Source organism: Bidens hawaiensis, unplaced genomic scaffold (assembly GCF_021521415.1).
Source record: "Bidens hawaiensis isolate Kalapana, Puna unplaced genomic scaffold, B.hawaiensis_p1.1 tig00021032_1, whole genome shotgun sequence".
Taxonomy (NCBI): Eukaryota; Viridiplantae; Streptophyta; class Magnoliopsida; order Asterales; family Asteraceae; genus Bidens; species Bidens hawaiensis.
The window spans coordinates 191,882-210,835 of record NW_027493251.1 but is presented as its reverse complement, the minus strand read 5'-3'; the positions used below and the strand labels follow the sequence as shown (position 1 = coordinate 210,835).

Below are 18,954 nucleotides of genomic sequence, written 5' to 3'. Positions count from 1 at the left end.
TTTAATTAACTCTGATTTGTAAGAACTGTGTTTATGAGTAAATCCGACGCTAAAGTAGGACTATCAGGTTCGGGGCCTTACACCTTCTTATTTGTTACACCCCACCACCTAAGAAATTAATCGTCATATTCTTAAACGGTTTACTTTTTAGAAAAAAAAGTTTTCAAAATCACTTTACTTAAAAACAAACAATAATGCGTTTTACAACTTAATAATTTTTTTAATATAAAAAACCTTAGAAAACGTTCTCTCTAAAAAAGTTAAAAAAAAGTAATAATATTTCTCCAGTTAATATTTTCATTTTTTTTGAAAAAATAACAAAGGACGTCATTTATGTTTGAATGTATTTTCATATGACGTCCTTTAACAAAAGAAATGACATAAAACATATTTTATGTTTCAAATTCCATTCATATTACGTCCTTTAGCACTAACCCAATTAAATGTTTTTTTGTTAAATATGATGTGTTTTGCCCATGAGGACAATATGATAAATTCACACATTTATTTAATAACTAAAACTAAAACATAAATTATATATTTAAAAAATATAAACTCTCTATCTCTCTCCTACAATAATCCACCATCACCACCCACCCCATCTTCATACAAAACCAAAGCAACCATCGCCACCATCACCAACTAAACAACCATCCTTGGTCGCCTGTTCTGGTTCAAGATCCCCGCCGCCATCGTTCTCCCAGCCAATTCAAGGCTACCACCACAACAGTCATCGTCGCTGGAAACCCTCTTCCGCCACACTTTTCCCTCAACAAACACCCGCCACCACACAACCTCAATCAATTAACACTATTAACTCACCATCACTACACCATCGACCAGATCCTCCATGTTTGGTTATTACATAATGCAACATTGGTAGTGGTTAGCGGGCCCGGTCGATCCAAAAACGAGTCGAAATCTCCAACCCCAAACCCTACCAACCATTTTTCGGATGTATTTTCAAAACCCACAAGCAAAGATCGAACTCAGATCCAACTTCACCTTAATTTGGGGCTATCGAATTGAAGGAAATCGAACTCAAATCTCTCTTTGGCTCGAAACCCAAGGCATCAGCGGAGACTGGGTTTTATTCAAGTCGTCGGTGTTCATCATGGTGTTCGTCTGAGACGATGGAGGTGGCGGTGGTTGCTCGTATAAGACGGTGGTGGTTGTGGCGTTCATCTACGCCATTTTGAAGTTCCTAAATTTGTTTCAATTGTTTGGTGTGTCTGTATTATATTTATATTATATCCATACACTTTTATATAAATAAATATTTACATATTATACTAATATATATTGTTATAATATATTTCTCAACATACTTGTTGAAATCTAAAAATCAACAACAAACCATGTTTATTAAATATTGAAAATAATATAATTTAAATTTTATTCTTAACATATTATACTATGTATATTGTTGAAGATTGTAAATAAAAAAAAAACACTAATATGCTTTCAATTTATAAAATTTTTTTAATCATTAAATTATAAATATATGCTTAAAAGTTGATCCATTTTTAAAATAAATCCATTTATTTATTGTTTTTTTTTTGCATTGTTATATAAATTTATAATTTATAAATTTATGATTTAAATCTATCTATCTATTTATTTTTCGGTTAATTTAGTAAACTATACATATATGTGTTAAATTGTAAGGAAAGTATATACCAATCAACTTCAAATATAATAAAATTTATTATATTTAGTTTCTTGGTTTTTTTTATCAAGGATTGCTTCGGTTTTTTGTGAAACTTATATTTAATTGTTACGGGTTAAAAGTTGATAAATAGATCGTTTGGTACAAATTAACTACATTTGGCTCAAATTTGTTACGCGTAAAAATGGGTAATCTGAATATTTTAAATATTCTGAGAATGCAAATAGTTTTGTTATGGGTCCAAAGTTTTGACTTGAAAATGTAAAACAAATGAAAGTTGGAATTTTAAATGTGATTGAGTTTCGAATTTATTTGTAATGACATTTTTGAAAATAGTCAAAAGATTCGGGATTTTGCATATTGAGTGTTTTTCACATGCCTATTAAAAATTAAGAAAACATGGCAACCACTTCTAGCATGCCACATACAGGCCTATCAATACTTCTAACTTTTATAAAATTAGAAACATTTGTCTCAACATTGATTTTTTCTTAAATAGTGATCAAAATGTTGTATGTGAAGTATGTCGTACAAAAGTAGACTCAAGTGAAGCAAAACAATCACAAAATTGAACAAGTTAACCTGTTATTTTTTTGTCAATTGGCAAAGTTGAGAAGTCACTCAAACTTATCAATTTTTTTTATGATGTAGCTCAAAACTATTATTATATGAGAAGTACTCATTTCGTCCCATTATAAGTGTCCACATTTCCTTTTTTTTGTCTTATTACAAGTGTCCACTTTTAAAATTTATTATTCAATTTCCAAGTTTACCCTTAAACACACACAACTAACATTAGTTAACAATATTGATGAACCCATTTTTAAGGGCATTATTGTCATTTGGTAAGAAAAAAAGTAATCATTCAATCCATCTTAAACTTTGTGTTTTTCAAACATTGACACTTATAATGGGACGGAGAGAATATCTTTTTTAAATTGGTTAATAACTAAATTTCTTTCAATTATAAATACATGATACTGAGAATAGATTTTCAATAGACGGAGTGTACGTTATTGGGTTTGTTTTTACACGTGCATTATTTTTTTATTAAGTTCTTTTTTTGGAAAAAATCATTTGTTGATATAAATAAAATCAATTTATGTTATAATGATAACAGCATAGATGTAATAATTGTTTATATATATTATGTATTTTTTTATTTGTAACTTAATTATGACAGAATTACAAATTTTGTCCTTTAAAAAAAGCCAAATTACGGTTCGTGTCCTTTGTTAAGTTTCTTTGCAGGCGGTGTACTTTAAACATTTTTTTCCTACACGTTATGTCCTTTACGCTAACTGGGTTAGAAAAACTCAGTTAAGTATGACATGTGCCAGACATGTGATGGGCATAATTGTAATTTTAATGTATCTTTAAATTAAAAAAAAGAAAATATATATAATACCTTCCCCTCCTTTCTCTCTTCTTTCTCTCTAAGCCACCACCATCACCATAAACTTCGGCCACCATAAATTCCGGCCACCGCAAACGATCCCTATCACCCGAACCCGACCCATCCTTTTCCAAAACCCGTATCCCTATCACCCGAACCCGACCCATCCTTTTCCAAAACCCTCCACTGACCACCATCGCCTGTTACCGTCTCCACCCGACCCCTACCATCGCCTATTACAGTCACCTAACCCGATTTTCCGGCGAGCCCACTTAACCTAACAAATCTGAGATCCGGGTTAACCTAACAGATCTGGTTATATTAGCCCACTTAACCTAACTCCAGCCACCATAAATTCCGGCCGGAGTTATGATTAGCCCGATTTTCCGGTAAGATGTTATGATTAGCCCGATTTTCCGGTAAGATGTTATGATTATCCCACTTAACCTAACAGATGTGGTTATATCTGATCATGTTAACGGTGGTGGTGGTTGTTTCCGGCGAGATTCGGGAAGATCTCGAACCACCAATGATTTTCCGGCGAGATTCGGGCAGATCTCAGTGGAGAGTTTTGGAAAAGGATGGGTCGGGTTCGGGTGATAGGGATACGGGTTTTGGAAAAGGATGGGTTGGGTTCGGGTGATAGGGATCGTTTGCGGTGGCCGGAATTTATGGTGGCCGGAATTTATGGTGATGGTGGTGGCTTAGAGAGAAAGAAGAGAGAAAGGAGGGGAAGGTTGTAACACCCCGACCAATGGCGGATTATACATCGGGGCGCCACGTATTGTTTCATTACTCGTGACACTATTTGGGTGTCAATATTTATTAAATACATTTACCGCGCACGCGCAACACAATATCACGAAGTAACATAAAATTAATCATATCATAACTCAAAATATTCAAATAACATAAACTTGTCTTGTTACATTTTAAACTAGGTCCAAAAGAAAAGAAAACATCCTATGTGTCCTCAAGCTTCTAGAAACAGCTACAGCAAACCTGAACATGTGTTAAAATAAAACGTCAACACTTGCGTGTCGGTGAGAAATCAAGTTTAATAGATATAAATAGATAACAATATCTGCGCGCATCATGTGTATAACTGGTGTTCAACAAGGGTGTAATCAGATTGTGATCAAGCCTTAGATCATAGCTCATAGTTCAATCCGTGCTCCCAATTGAGCACAAAAACAAGAAAACTGTGCAAGTGTAAACAAAAGAGAAATCATAAACGATAGTTCTCCCGTGTTCATCTAATGGATCCATGAAAACTGCGGAATAGGCCGACAAGACGGTTAATGATCCACACATACAAATAAACAGCCAAGTCTACGTCCATAACACATGGGGTTTTGCGCGACAAAAGTTAATAAACAAGTTTAAGACTCAAGTTTGTACGAACACATGAACATCCCAAAACATTAAAAATAAAAAGGGATTAGGTACGAGATTACTCACCTGAAAAAGGTGTGTTGAAAGATAATGCAAGAAACAAGCACAAGTTAACCTATAAATAAAAGTTTATTGGTTTAACGATTGGTTTTATGTCTTGAATATATGTTAGCATAGTAATATGTATCTTTAACAAATTATTATATATTATATATTACCGGAAATCTGGGCAGGACGAGGGAAAAGACGAAGGCAGAGAGAGGAGGCGGCTGAGGAACAACGGCAGAGGGCAAGGAGAAGAGAGCAGAGGGGAGTTTAAGTGTTTGTGTGTGTAGTGTTAAATAACAAGAAAATAGTATTATATATAGGGAAACCCTAGGGAACACAATCCCTTAAAAAGAGGAAAAGATCTTATCAAATCAAGCAAAAGATATCAAAAAGCACAAGAAAACAAAAGCAAAAGATATCAAAAGATATGCCGGCAGCTGCAGGGGATGGGGAAAAGCTGACAGGTTACAGGTCAAAGCATGGGAGATGTCAGATAAAACACTGTTCAAGGCATGCAAAAGAAGATTTCAAAAGATTATGTCAGTCACTTTTTCTGTCGACCAATAGGATTGGTGCGCATGCTGCGCCGAAAGTGGCTTTTCGGACAGATGTCGGAACTGACCTAAAGAGCTCAAACAAAAGATAAGATAAGATCTCAAAAGAATACAGGCTGACCTAAACAGAAGAAAAGACTAAGGTCTAGCGCGAGAAGATTCGAGCGCACGCGCGAGGGCGAAGGCAGACAGAGAACAATCCTTAGCGCGCCGCGGGAAGAACTACCGTTCTTAGCGCGTCGCGGGAAGAACTACCGTTCTTAGCGCGCTGCGAGAAGAATTCGTCTCGCGTATCGCAGGAACAGCCGGTCTTCACGCAGGCTTCCTTGTAAGGAGTCTGGCGCGTGGAGCTGCGCAGACATCCTTAGGCGGGAAGAACCAAAGGACAAGCAAAGAGTTAAGAGGAAAAGGGGTTCAAGGCGTAAGGGTTAAGCAGAGGGGCGGGACGGCGACAAGAAAGAAGAAGAGGCGGGACGGCGACAAGAGAGAGAAAGAGGCGGGACGGCGACAAGAGAGAGAAAGAGGCGACAAGACGGGAAGGAATTATTATTATTAGTAAGTAATATAAAAAAATATATATATATAATTTATTTAATGTTAAATTTACAAAGATTAATAATCAAATTTTAAATCATAAAAAGAAAGAATCGGATTCGAAAACGGGTACCTGGGTCGGGTCGGATTGGGCAGTTGTCACAAAGGTATTATATATATTTTCTTTTGTTTTTTTTTTAATTTAAAGATACATTAAAATTACAATTATGCCCATCACATGTCTGGCACATGTCATACTTAACTGAGTTTTTCTAACCCAGTTAGCGTAAAGGACATAACGTGTAGGAAAAAAATGTTTAAAGTACACCGCCTGCAAAGAAACTTAACAAAGGACACGAACCGTAATTTGGCTTTTTTTAAAGGACAAAATTTGTAATTGGGTCCTTAATTATTTAAATCATTTCGTGTGTTACACAGGCTATAAAGCTAGTTATAATAATATTATAATCTATAATGTTAAATAAGGTGTGTGCATTTAATAAATATTATAATTTGTTAAATTGATTGTTAAATTATGAAAATTACCCCATGCGTCTTGCATATGACAAGTTTTAACAATAAAATTTAATGAAGTTAGTGTCAAAGGACGTCAAATTATAGAGATTTGAAACATGAAGATGTTTTCTGCTATTTGTTCTTTTAAAGCACGCCCACTGAAAAAACGTTTAAACATAAATGACTAGTTTTATTATTTTGTCTTTTTTTATATATTTCTTATCGTTTGCTCCATATCCAAACAAAGAAGAAAGTCAAATCTCATTGATTTTTTTGTTGTCATATGAATAAAGAAAAGGATGAATAAACAAAAAATACGATTTGCTTTTTAGAAAGATGTAAATTATCTAAAACTAATGTTAAAAACAGTCTAAAATTTTATAGAAAAAAACGTTGTTTTTTGTTATTTTAAAGTATTTATTATTTAAAAATAAACAATAATACTTTTTATAACTTAATATTTTTTTAATATAAAAAACCTTAGAAAACGTTCTTTTTAAAAAAGTTAAAAAAAATTAATAATATTTCTCCAGTTAATCTTTTCGTCTTTTTTATATTTTTCTTATTGTTTGCTCCATATCCGAACAAAGAAGAAAGTCAAATCACATTGATTTTTTTTGTTGTCATATGAATAAAGAAAAGAATGAATAAACAAAAAATATGATTTGCTTTCAGATAAATATAAATTATCTAAAACTAATGTTAAAAAACACACTAAAAATTATAGAAAAAAAAATGCTTTTTTTTGTTATTTTAAAGAATTTAGTTTAACGCTAATAAATATAAAAAACAAAATTAAAGTTTTCTTTAAAAAATAGAAAGAACATTTTTTAAAACAAAAGGATTTAAATAGTATTAACGTCATATTTAAAGAATGGAGCACGTTACAATAAAAATAAAGGGACACACAGCAACATCCAATATTAATACATGACGCATTTATATCCACCAATGCCATACATTTATTAATGTTTGATAACAAAATGCATTAATGATTTGTGCTCTATAAATTTACATGCTTCAACTATTTGAAAGAAACCCATCCATCTATAATCAATTTTCTGTTTTCAATATATCAAAAAATTGTAAGGCATGTCATCTATGAAGGTTTATGTTGAAATTTTGCTCGTACTCATACTTTTTGGTAAGGCACGTCTTTGTTGATAATTATAGAATCTTCATGATTTCAATTTTAAATTTGTCACATATGACTAAAGCTTTATTAATGATTTACTTTATTTAATTGTTGATCGGCATTTCTTTACCAAATTAAGAGAGCATGGTGATGATTGGTGAAGCGTGTGAAGAAAGTTGGGACGATTATCCATATGATTGGGACCGTTGTAAGAGAGCATGCAAAGCTAAAAGAGGGCAACGAGCGCGTGCAAATGCTCGACTGTAGATACTTGTACATGTACCTATCGGTGTCCAGTGAATTTTCATAAAATGTTTGTTCATTAATGCTTCAATAAAAGAGTTTTGCGTTTGAATAACATGTTATTCGGTATCCATTTAGGAGTTTGAAAATGTTTTAGGTAAGAAATTGACAAATATATTAACACACTTTGACACAGAGTAGTCGTTTAAAGTATTGGACATCATATGTATCCAACTTTTTTTAGGAAGAAAGTGAATATGGTGTTCTGACACATGTAACCTTACACGTAAAATCAATCAAACTACATAGCTATTTAATTAAAATCTTTTTCATATTTACAAAAATTCCATAGCTACAGCTCGCTTTTGTGCTTTAGAAGGTGAAAACATTGACTCTTGATTATAATGTTCGTTTGCCGATCATCCCAAAAATTCAATGTTGAGAAAAATAATTAATTTGGCTATTGTGTATTAGAAAAAAAAACAAAGTTTTTACAGGTTTTAAAGATGGAATTTTAATGTTTTTATTGTTTAAATTTGATTTCCACTTATTTTTAATTGATGTATTATCTATGACATCATTGTGAATATGAGGTTTTCGTGTATTTGTTATATAAATATGTTTTTCATTTAATTTTTACTAAACTATTATATATAACCTTATTGTGAATACATAAATTATATTTAAAAAATAGAATAATCCAGAAACGTCAAGCCGATTATGTACAAGCTAATCCAATGAATTAATGAAAACAAGTTATGTTTTGTGGTAGAGTTTGGGAAAAAACTTAAAAAAAATGTTTTTAACATTCAAAATTACTATATAAAGATTATCATAAACAGGGAAGGTATTTTATTTAATTGATGGTTTTTTTTAATCAAAACTACGTCGTTTTGATTGGTTTTGCATGTAAGGTTACACGTCTTATAGCACCGTATTCACTTTCCCCGTATAATAAATTGTAATTATAGAAATCCAATCCAACCATGTATCAAGCTCATCGGTTCAATCAATCGACGCCCTAACCCAAATGAATCCACTTTAATAAATAACAGTTTTTGATCAATTCAGTTAAGATAACAACGAGTATGGTAAAAGCTCCCACTACATTATACATATCATAATCCTGGATGTATAAAAAAATTGACATTTACTGAAACAAATTAACATTCACGCTCCAATGATATTTAAAAAAGTATACATTTCTATAATACAAACCACAAAATAAACTTGAGGGTATCTAATTTGTAGAGTTGCGAAGTGCAACTAATGATGCATAGAATCCATCCTTAATATTGATAAGTTTTTCATGGTTTCCCTTTTCAACGATTACTCCATTTTTTACAACCACAATGACATCAGCCCCCTTAACTGTTGTTAATCGATGAGCCACCACCACTGTGGTCCGGCTAACCATGACCCTATCCAAAGCGTCTTGAACCACTCTTTCAGACTCAGCATCTAGTGCACTTGTGGCCTCGTCTAATAGTAGTATCTTGGGACTTTTTACAATGGCTCTAGCAATCGCCACTCTTTGTTTTTGGCCACCAGACATTTGTACTCCTCTTTCCCCTACCATGGTATTGTAACCCTGGAAATTCACATGTTATTTAGTATTTTAGTTACCAATTATTGAACCTTTATTTGTATATATTTTAATAGGACGTACTTTTAAACATTAATTTACTTTTTAGTAATATGAAACATACTAACCTGGTGCAACCCGCTGATGAAGTTGTGGGCATTGGCTAGCTCAGAAGCAGCTAATATTTCGGCCTCGGTTGCATCACCATCCTTTCCATAAGCAATATTGGCTCGAATAGTGTCATTGAACAACACGGGCTCTTGGCTAACCAAACCCATCTGCATCCTCAGCTACTTAAGTTGAAATTTGTGTAACTCGGTTCCATCTAATGTGATAGAACCCGAATCCGGATTGTAAAATCTTTGTAAGAGTTGGATCACCGTTGGTTTTCCACTTCCGCTCTCGCCAACCAATGCCACTGTCTAAATTGATATACATTTTGTTAGATCCTACGACACATCAGCGCAAAAATATGGAAATTGTACGCCCCTTGCGCCATGTTAAGCGCAAAGATAGACGTGATAGAAGTTTAAAAACTTTTAGAAGTTAATAAAATGTTGTTACATTTTCTCAACCTACTGAAATAAGTAACATTCTTGAAATTTACAATAACAAAAATAATACTAGTAAAGAGATGGCAAGTTACCTTGCCACTATGGATGGTTAAGCATAAATCACGAAATATCTGAACATCAGGGCGGGTCGGGTACGTAAAACTAACGTGACGAATCTTGATTTCCCCTTTGACAGTCTCCAAAGTCAAACCCGATTCATCACTCGGGTCAATTTCCGACTCTCGGTCAAGAATTGCAAAAACCGAGACCGCAGAGCTTTTAGCTTTAGTTGCATCGGGCGCAAACGAGCTCGATTGAGACACTCCTAACGCCGCAAACGTTAGAGCAAAGAAAACCCTAAAAACATCTCCAAAATTCGTTATACCCGCTTCAACAAACCGGGCCCCCGCATAAAAACTCGCCGCATACATACAAAAAAGTAAAAAGAACGAAACCCCGAACCCGATCCCGCTTATTAAACCCTGCTTAATTCCTGTCTTTTTCGGCCCCTCACATTTATTTTTATACAGTTTCATAACCTTCTCGTCCGCGCAAAAAGACGCTACTGTCCTTATACTCCTGACGGCATCATTCGCCACCTGGCTCGCTTCCTCGTACATCAATTTAGCATCAGCACTAAACCCTTTCATGAACTGCATTTGGACATACCCATTGACACTCATCAATGGTATCAATGCAAGAATAATGAATGCTAACTGCCAGCAAGCCACGAAAGCGATCACTAAACCGGCGCCTGCAGAAGCCGAGTCTTGCACAATTTGAGCAAGTGCATCACCTACCAACCCACGGACACTGGCTGCGTCCGCAGACAGCCGTGCACCGATGGCACCACTAGAGTTTTCGGGCTTATCAAACCAACCCACCTCCATGTTAACCACTTTCTCAAAACATAGTGATCTAATTCTCTTTACAAGTTTAGACCCGGCAACCGCAAACATATAAGATCTCCCAGGATACGCTATTAATGATACCACTCCCAATATTACAAACATTATAGCCCAATACTTTGAGTCGGATTTCATTTTATTCGGTGGTTCATAAAATGTTTTGATCATGTTGGCAAGTATTAGGCTAAAAATTGGGTATATTGCACCATTAATAATAGCACCTACTGAGCCGGCTATGAGAACTGGTATTTCTGGTTTGTTAAGATATGCAAGTCGTCGAAGTGGGACTTTTGGCGGGTTCTTTGAGGGTTCATCGACTTCTTTTTCCATGGATTCCGGCTGCGAGTCTTCTCTTTGTGGTGACAAACCAAATGACATAGACTTTGAGTGACCAAAGCTGCTAGATGACCGCCGATGGGATATCTTTCTGTCTGATAGACTTCTGAGTTCTTGATCTTGGTCGTCTTGTTTTGATTCGTTACTAACTTCTTGTAGTTTTATAAGTTGAGAGTATGCTCCTTCAGGATCTAGGATTAGCTCTGAATGTGATCCTGAATAATGTTTAAACACGGTAATTAAAAATAGCACTCGATCAATTTAGTTAAATCGATCTACGCAAGAAGAGGCTAAATATTAAGATGAAAGGCCAAAAAATAAGTCATCTTAGAACGTGTCATTTCGATCAATTACGTAAAATTGTAGCAAAATGTAAGGAGAATAAGTTTTTGGCATTGAACCCCTTTATAAGCACCACGAGTCCCACCATATGATCACTCAGAGAGTGACACGTGTACACTCGAAGGCTAATTTAGCCTACCAATCCACCTCATTAACCCATCTGCCACGTAGATCAGTAGGCTACATTAGCCTACCAAATAACACTCGGCTTGATCTACGCAAGCAGAGGCTAAGTATTTTAAAGCGTAGAGTAGTTCAGATGTTTAGCCAACGCTTTCAGATATTTAGCCTACACTTACATAAATGATTACGCAAACCCGTCTACCATATTCCCGACTATATATTCTATAATAAGGTTAAAGAGTACCTTTCTCGACCATCTTTCCTTTGTGAATTACTGCAATCATGTCAGCATTTCTGACTGTGCTTAAACGATGCGCAACAACAATGGTTGTTCTATTGACCATTATCCTGTCCAAAGCCTCTTGCACAACTCTCTCAGATTCTGCATCCAAAGCATTTGTTGCTTCGTCTAGAAGAAGGATTCTGGGATCTTTAAGAATGGCTCGAGCAATAGCAATTCTTTGCTTCTGTCCACCAGAGAGTTGGTCCCGTGCTCACCAACCATCGTGTCCAATCCCTAAATGTTAGTATAAATACTTGAGTGACATAAAAATGTATGAATGACATTTTTGAAACTACATCCATGCTTTCTCAAATATTATTCAAATATAGAAAATAAGTTTTAATAAGATAGAAACCTGAGGTAGTTTATCAATGAACTTAGCAGCATTTGCAAGCTCGATCGCGACTCTAATCTCATCCATTGACGCGCCATCTTTCCCGTACAAAATATTACCCTTAATGCTGGATGTAAACAGAACTGGTTCTTGGCTAACAAGGCCAATTTTTTGTCTAATCCATTTTAGTTGAAATTCTTTTAAGTTAATATTATCAATAAGAACTTCTCCTTGTTGAGGGTCATAAAATCTTTCTATTAGGCTAATCACCGTTGACTTTCCGCTCCCACTTTGACCAACCAAAGCTGCAGTTGTTCCACTAGAGATGCAAAGTGAAAATCCACTGAATATTTCTTCATCCGGTCTTGCTGGATATCTAAAATACACATCTTTTAATTCAATGTCACCGCGAATATCGTTTAGCACTTTCCCCTTTGTGTCATATGCGTCTATTTCAGGCTTTCGGTTTATAGTTTCAAACATCTTGAATGCTGCTGCCCGACCCGCAGCAAATGCACTTAAACAGGGAGACGCCTGCCCAAGTGACCTGGATAAACATACATTTCAACCATTATATGTACATGTACACACGTGCATATATACATAGTATGTGTATATTATATATCAATTACTTAATAGTTTAGGGTGTCATATATGTTCAAAATGCGTTTTGAGACGTTTTCTAACCAATTGACCCGTTTCCTTTAAACTAACTTATTTACCCGTTGAAGATAAAACATGATCTGAACCGACCCGACCCAGATCTAGTTAATTAGGTAAAGAGAAAGGAAGTTTGTTCTTTGGCTTACATGGATCCAGTAAGCACAGCAAAAACTACAGTAAGCACATCTCCACCAGTGTACCCATTTTCTAGTATCATCTTTGTACCATATCAAACTGCCATTGCGTAACTGCTGAACATAATAAAAACCATTGATCCAAGACCGAAGCCCGCGACCATGCCTTCAGTAACACTAGAATTATAAGCATCAACAAGTGATTTATTGTAATCTGCAACCGCTTTTTTCTCGCCTGTGAAAGATGCAACCTAGAACAAAAAGAAATCCTTAAAAATAACATATTTCCCAATTTCATAATCCATATTAAATATAACGAAACTCTTCGTTTTTACAACTTGTTTCTTGTAATAACATTGTTTTTTATTCGAGTAAAAAAACTTGCTACTGGATTTAACTCATCCATGACAGAATATATGTGTATAACATTTAGAATTATATGCATGAAATTTTGAACTTAAAGAACTACATATTTATTACCGTTCTGATTGAGCCGATAGTTTGTTCGACTACAGTAGCTGCTTTAGCATAAGCAGTTTGGCCACGCGATGCCATTTTGGCTATCACTACCGACATAATTGAAACCGAAATAACCATCGGAGGAATCGAAGTTAACATAACTAGTGTAAGAAGCCATCCCTTGACTAATGCTACCACAAAACCTCCCACAAATGTTGAAAATAGTTGTGTGAATTTTCCAACCTGAAAAGATTATATTTTATCAGTTTTGTGCAGTGTTTTTTATAAGCATAAAAAATAAAAACATACAAACCTTTTCCCCCATGGCATCTTGTATGCGTACAGTATCACCCGACATCCTACCAATAACTTCCCCGGTGTTTGTTTCTTTGTCGAAGAAGGATACATCTTGTCGTAATATGGTTTTTAGATACAAACTCCTTATTCTTGCAGCCTGTCTTTCTCCAGTTATCATCCAGCATGAAACCTCTACAAAAACACAAACACTTAGAACAATTGGTACCTAGCTGTTGGGTTATGGATACTCGATTGGTTTTTGACCCGGTTAATTTGTCAAGAAACTAAATCAGTGTCATCAGTTAAAGGGCAGGCAGCCTGGTTTTAATATATATCTAGCATGTTTATGATTTTCTAGTTGAACTAGACTTGCAACACTAATATGTAATTATAAAAAGACACGTACGTCAGTTTAGACTGTAAAATCCTTGTATTCTTTTATTTATGGCGGTTGATTGTGATTGTGTGTTGTTGCTATGAGTGTTTATAAGTTGTTGAATTGAATAAACTGCCTAAATCACAGCATTTAATTATTGTAATTTTTTATTATTAAAAACTTCCAAAAAAATGAAAGAAAAGTAGAGGTGAGTCTCATTGAGAGCATCTAATCAATCACCCACTAACTCTTACGTCTGAAATTCTACTGGTACATTTGTTTGTTATTTTATAAATAACTAGAATTTTACCCGGCGCAATGCGCCAGACAGTTGGTTGGTATAACTCGAGTGTTTTGATGGAAAGTATACGCGAATTCGATCAGTATCGGTTACGGTCATTATGGTATAAACAACGTTGAAAATCCAACCGTTAAAACCACAAAATATAAATTCGTCAAAATTAATATATAAAAAACAATATATTTAAAAACGATGTTTTTTCGGTCGGTAAAACACAATCATTGAGGTTCCCGATGTTGCGGGGGTAGGTCGGTAAAACCCATGCGTTGGAAAATCAGAGCGTTACGATTGAAAATTGATGCGAATTTGGTCAGTTTCAATTATGGTATAACCAGCGTCCAATCGTTAAAATCCAAAAAAATAAATTCGTCAAATTAACAAATAAGAAATCTATATATTTAAAACAATATTTATTCGGTCAGTAAACCCAAGCGTTGCAGTCCCCAGTGTTGTGTCAGTGAGTCAGTAAAATTCAGACGTTGTCGGTGCCACGCATTTTGGCGGTAAGGAGACACGAATTTGGTGGTTTTGGATACGTTTGATATGGTACTAGGATTAAAAAATAAATAAAACCCCAAAGTTGGTAAAAATCGAGTGTTGTCAGTTCGAGCATTGCGGTGGTGAATCTGTAAAACTTGGGCGTTGGTAATACCTGAGCATCGTCGCGCCTGGATATCATGGCGGTAAGTCTACGTAATTTCGGTTGATTTTTAATATGTTCATTAGGATATCAGACTAAAATAAAAAAAAAATGGTCTGGTCAATAGTGCGATGCCACTTGGACCAATAGATGGCCAAGCGGCACCAAACTTCATAATTATATATAGTCACCAAACTTCATAATTATATATAGTAATGTATATGAATTATATTCATAAACTGTAAAATCATTTGAAAAGCATTAATGCAGATTAACTATTTTAATAAAACATTTATTCAAACAATCAAACAAAATAGTCAAACATTTAGTGGCCCGACCGGCGGATTGGATGACCCACTATGAAAGAGAAAAGGTTAAACAAAAAGACAATAGACTTTTTCTTGACCTTTCTTTCTCTTGTACACATGAATAAAATATCAAAAACACTTGATTGATTAAAAGACCCACTGCCAACACCAACCCACTAAACCAGTAACCTGGAATCCACTAACAAATACAAAATCATAGGATCAATGATTAAAATATGAAGCAACCCACACTTATCACGTGTACATGGCATGGAACCCATGGAAATGGCAGTACTTATCATAAGCATTTTCAATCGATGGCTAAGCTTTTAGGGGAAACCCCCTTCAAACAGGGTCCGTGACTTTCGATCCCTCTATATTCTGATTCATGCTTCGCCACTGTTTTCAACTTATATACTAAGTTTTAAGGGAGTCAAGTTAATGTCTAAATCCCATAACACAAAATTTAAAAAATTCTAAACTTAGAGCTTAAATCTTATCCATCTACTAAAACATTGAACAAGTGTTATGAAGAATCATTAGTTAACTACTTACTAGACTAGTTAATATAATTAATTTTGTTTAATCAAATTGTCTCATATTATATTATATCATTTCATTTAACTTGTCAGTTTTATATCATTATCTGCCACTATGGCTTTCACATCAAACCTATCTTGTTTTGTTGTTTCCTAAACTCATAGTTAGTGGTTCGGCATAGAATTATTCTCTGCCGCCAAATGCAAGAATTATACTCATACAATTAGCTGTAACAAAACGTGATAATCTAATAATCAACTATGTTTAATCAGTTTTCGCAATTAGCTAGGTACCGTAATCAAGTTTGGTAACATTTGTACTTACGAAGGAATGATGCCACACCACACCCAACACCAAGGTACACATATTTTAGCGTAACCTGTATATATTGCCCAAACAAGTGATTAACTTTGTGGATGACAAATCACTGTTGTAATAAATATATTAACTTGTAGCGTTTGGATCAAATACAAATGAAATTAACGTGCTAATTGTAAAAATCAATTAGTAGAATAATTATATATACAAGTAGAGTAATTATGTAATTATTTCATAGAATAGTTATATAATTACTCTACTTGATTCTCACAATTAACACGTTAATTTCATTTGTACGTTAACTTTCCCCTTAACTTGTAAACGATAACTCATGTATAATATTCGTACCTTGGAAACAACTTCGACAGTATGATGAACGTTATTCTGGTTGTGACCAAAAGAATTAATAAGATCTACCAAAAGAATAGTCATTAGAGGGAGACATAATCCATTACCAATAGCACTAATGGTACCAGTAATCATTAACACATAATCAGTAAGATCAGCGAAAGCAAATAGCTTATAAAACGGCACCGTTTCGGTACTTTCCTTTTCCTTTCCTTTCTTTAACTCCGAGTCTTCAACACCATCACCCGAGCCTGAAGTTGATGCATATGTCTTCTTTTCATGACCCGCGTTCATCTTGCCGACTTAGTCAGTGATTACTGAATTTGCAGAATTATAAGTACATGAAAGAATATGATTGATGAAAGAAATGAGAAAATACGTATATTATATGTAATATACGTATCATCAGTTGGGATAGTGAGGGTTGGTGAATGAGAGAGAGTGATTTGAATGTTTCTCCTTGATGGTCAAAACAGCACTCATGAAGCATGTAACATGATAAATTATAATATTTGTTTGTGATAATGCTTCACTAAAGAAGATTCTATTCGATAAGATTGGCTTCGGTTTATAGTTTAAACTGTAAATTTCGAAAGAAATGATGCATTTTATATTTGCAGCAACGTATCTGGATTGACGTATAATAACTTTTAAATTTTGAACAAAAAAGTTTATTAATGAAAACATAAAAAACAAATATATATATTAAAACTTACATGAAATAGCCCTGCTTGCGGTGCGCACATATGATGTATATATGTGTGAACCCTCGGGTGGGCAAAAGTGAAATTGCACTAATTTTGACGTTATTTTACTAATCTCGTGAAAATAACGTTAAAAGTGACGGACGGTTAATCAGGCATCATGTAGTGGCGTTGATAGCTGAAAGATAAGGGTACATGCACCGATCAGCCGGTGTCCCGATGATTGAGTGCTATGTGCCTTATGTCCAAGGCTTGATGCAAAACTACTATCGAGCCGGGGGTCTCACCGGAAGCAGCCTCTCTATCCCTATGGGGTAGAGGTAAGGCTGCCTACATCTTACCCTCCTCAGACCCTACCATAGCTTTGCTATTTGTGGGATATACTGAGTACGATGATGATGATGATGATAAAACTTACATGAAAGTGTCCGTTTGTTATTAGCCAACATAACATAGGTAGTTGGTGAGGTGTCATACTATATCCTCTATTTTAATTCTAGTTAGTGAGATGTCTTGTTTGTTGCTAAGTGTGTTTGGACTTTTTCTTGGACATGCAGTACATATTCAATCTCTTGTATAGTTAATATTGTCTTTTTCATCTTTGATGAATGGTCGATTAAAGAACTTATGGATTTGTTTTTGATTGCATGACATTTTTCACGAGATCACATATCCTACTACTAATCTCACCTAAGCACATCCTGCTATTAGTGCACCTAAGCACGCTTAACTATGACATTTTCATTTGTTTCACAGCTAACTAAGCTCACAATTGACAATGCTTTGATGTTTCAAGAGACGATGCATTCCTTATGAATCAAGAATCTCTCATGCACATGTGAGATTTGCCTAGGGTTTTACAATTGGTCAGTTAATCTTCTATGTATTGTCACAACTTGGAATGTCATGCCACTTAAATCAACGCGTTTTGGGATTAGTTGGCCGTGGAGCATGTGAAAACTACATAGTTAAGCATCCTTATGTGTGGCTGTGTGAGCAATACCAAGATGAGATCTCCTAGAAAGTCTACAACTGGGCAACCAAAAACAAATACATGAGTTTCTAGATGAACTATTCATCATATTAAAGCGAACAGTATTAATAGTACGAGAGGTCATATGTTACACAAGAACACAGTTAAAAAACCAAACAATTCTTAATCAAAAGATTTGAAAGTCAAAGGCTTTGATCGAGTTCTAAAATAGTAAAAGTCCAAAAAAACCAAAGACTTAGATCCCGATTTATAGATAAGGACCTTATTACAAATAGGAGAAACATAAAAAATAAGAAATCAAAATTGAAATAGTTTCCAAATATAGTAAACAAAACCTCCGTTCTTTCTTGTCCCATGACGACCATCCTTAGAGCATTCTTATCCCATCCTCTATAATAATGTGTGGAGAGTTTGTAAATTATAGGGTGAGGTTTTGAGTGATTGTGAGTGTAAATTATAGGATTGAGAGAGAAATGTAGTGATTTTTTGTAAATTTGGAGAAACATTTGGAGAACATTGTTTGCCCTTATTTATTTTTTAATATTTGTTGGATTGGTTGTGAGTATAGAAGAGAAAAAACTGTAATGATAAAGGTATAAAAATATTATTTAATTGAACAGGAGAGAAAAATGTATTGTTTTTAGTTTAATTATAGAGATAGGGATGGAGAATGAGATGAGAATGCTCTTACCTAGACGAACCCACACTCGATATTAGCGCCCCACCAGATCAATCCTTAGATGCAACCTGACTATGCACACGAGCCAAGCATGAGAGCATGTTGATTCTCTTGTCGCTAAAAGTCTTTTGACTTCTAATGCCTATTTTCATCCACATGGATATTTGACAATGAATTCGATCTATTAAATAAACATAAATATTTTGACTATGTGTTGTCAATGAATCTATTCCCTGAA

General features: G+C 34.6%; 1 pseudogene across 1 annotated transcript; it reads right to left on the bottom strand.

Moving 5' to 3' along the window:
• Positions 1-8,654: 8,654 nt before the first annotated feature.
• On the bottom strand, positions 8,655-16,868 carry LOC143562548 (ABC transporter B family member 21-like; annotated as a pseudogene). Its single transcript, XR_013140502.1, has 10 exons — positions 16,340-16,868; positions 15,998-16,052; positions 13,525-13,700; positions 13,233-13,454; positions 12,765-13,003; positions 11,977-12,502; positions 11,583-11,855; positions 9,722-11,088; positions 9,204-9,497; positions 8,655-9,081 (listed from the first exon to the last, which is right to left on the bottom strand). The product of XR_013140502.1 is annotated as an ABC transporter B family member 21-like (transcript).
• Positions 16,869-18,954: the final 2,086 nt, after the last annotated feature.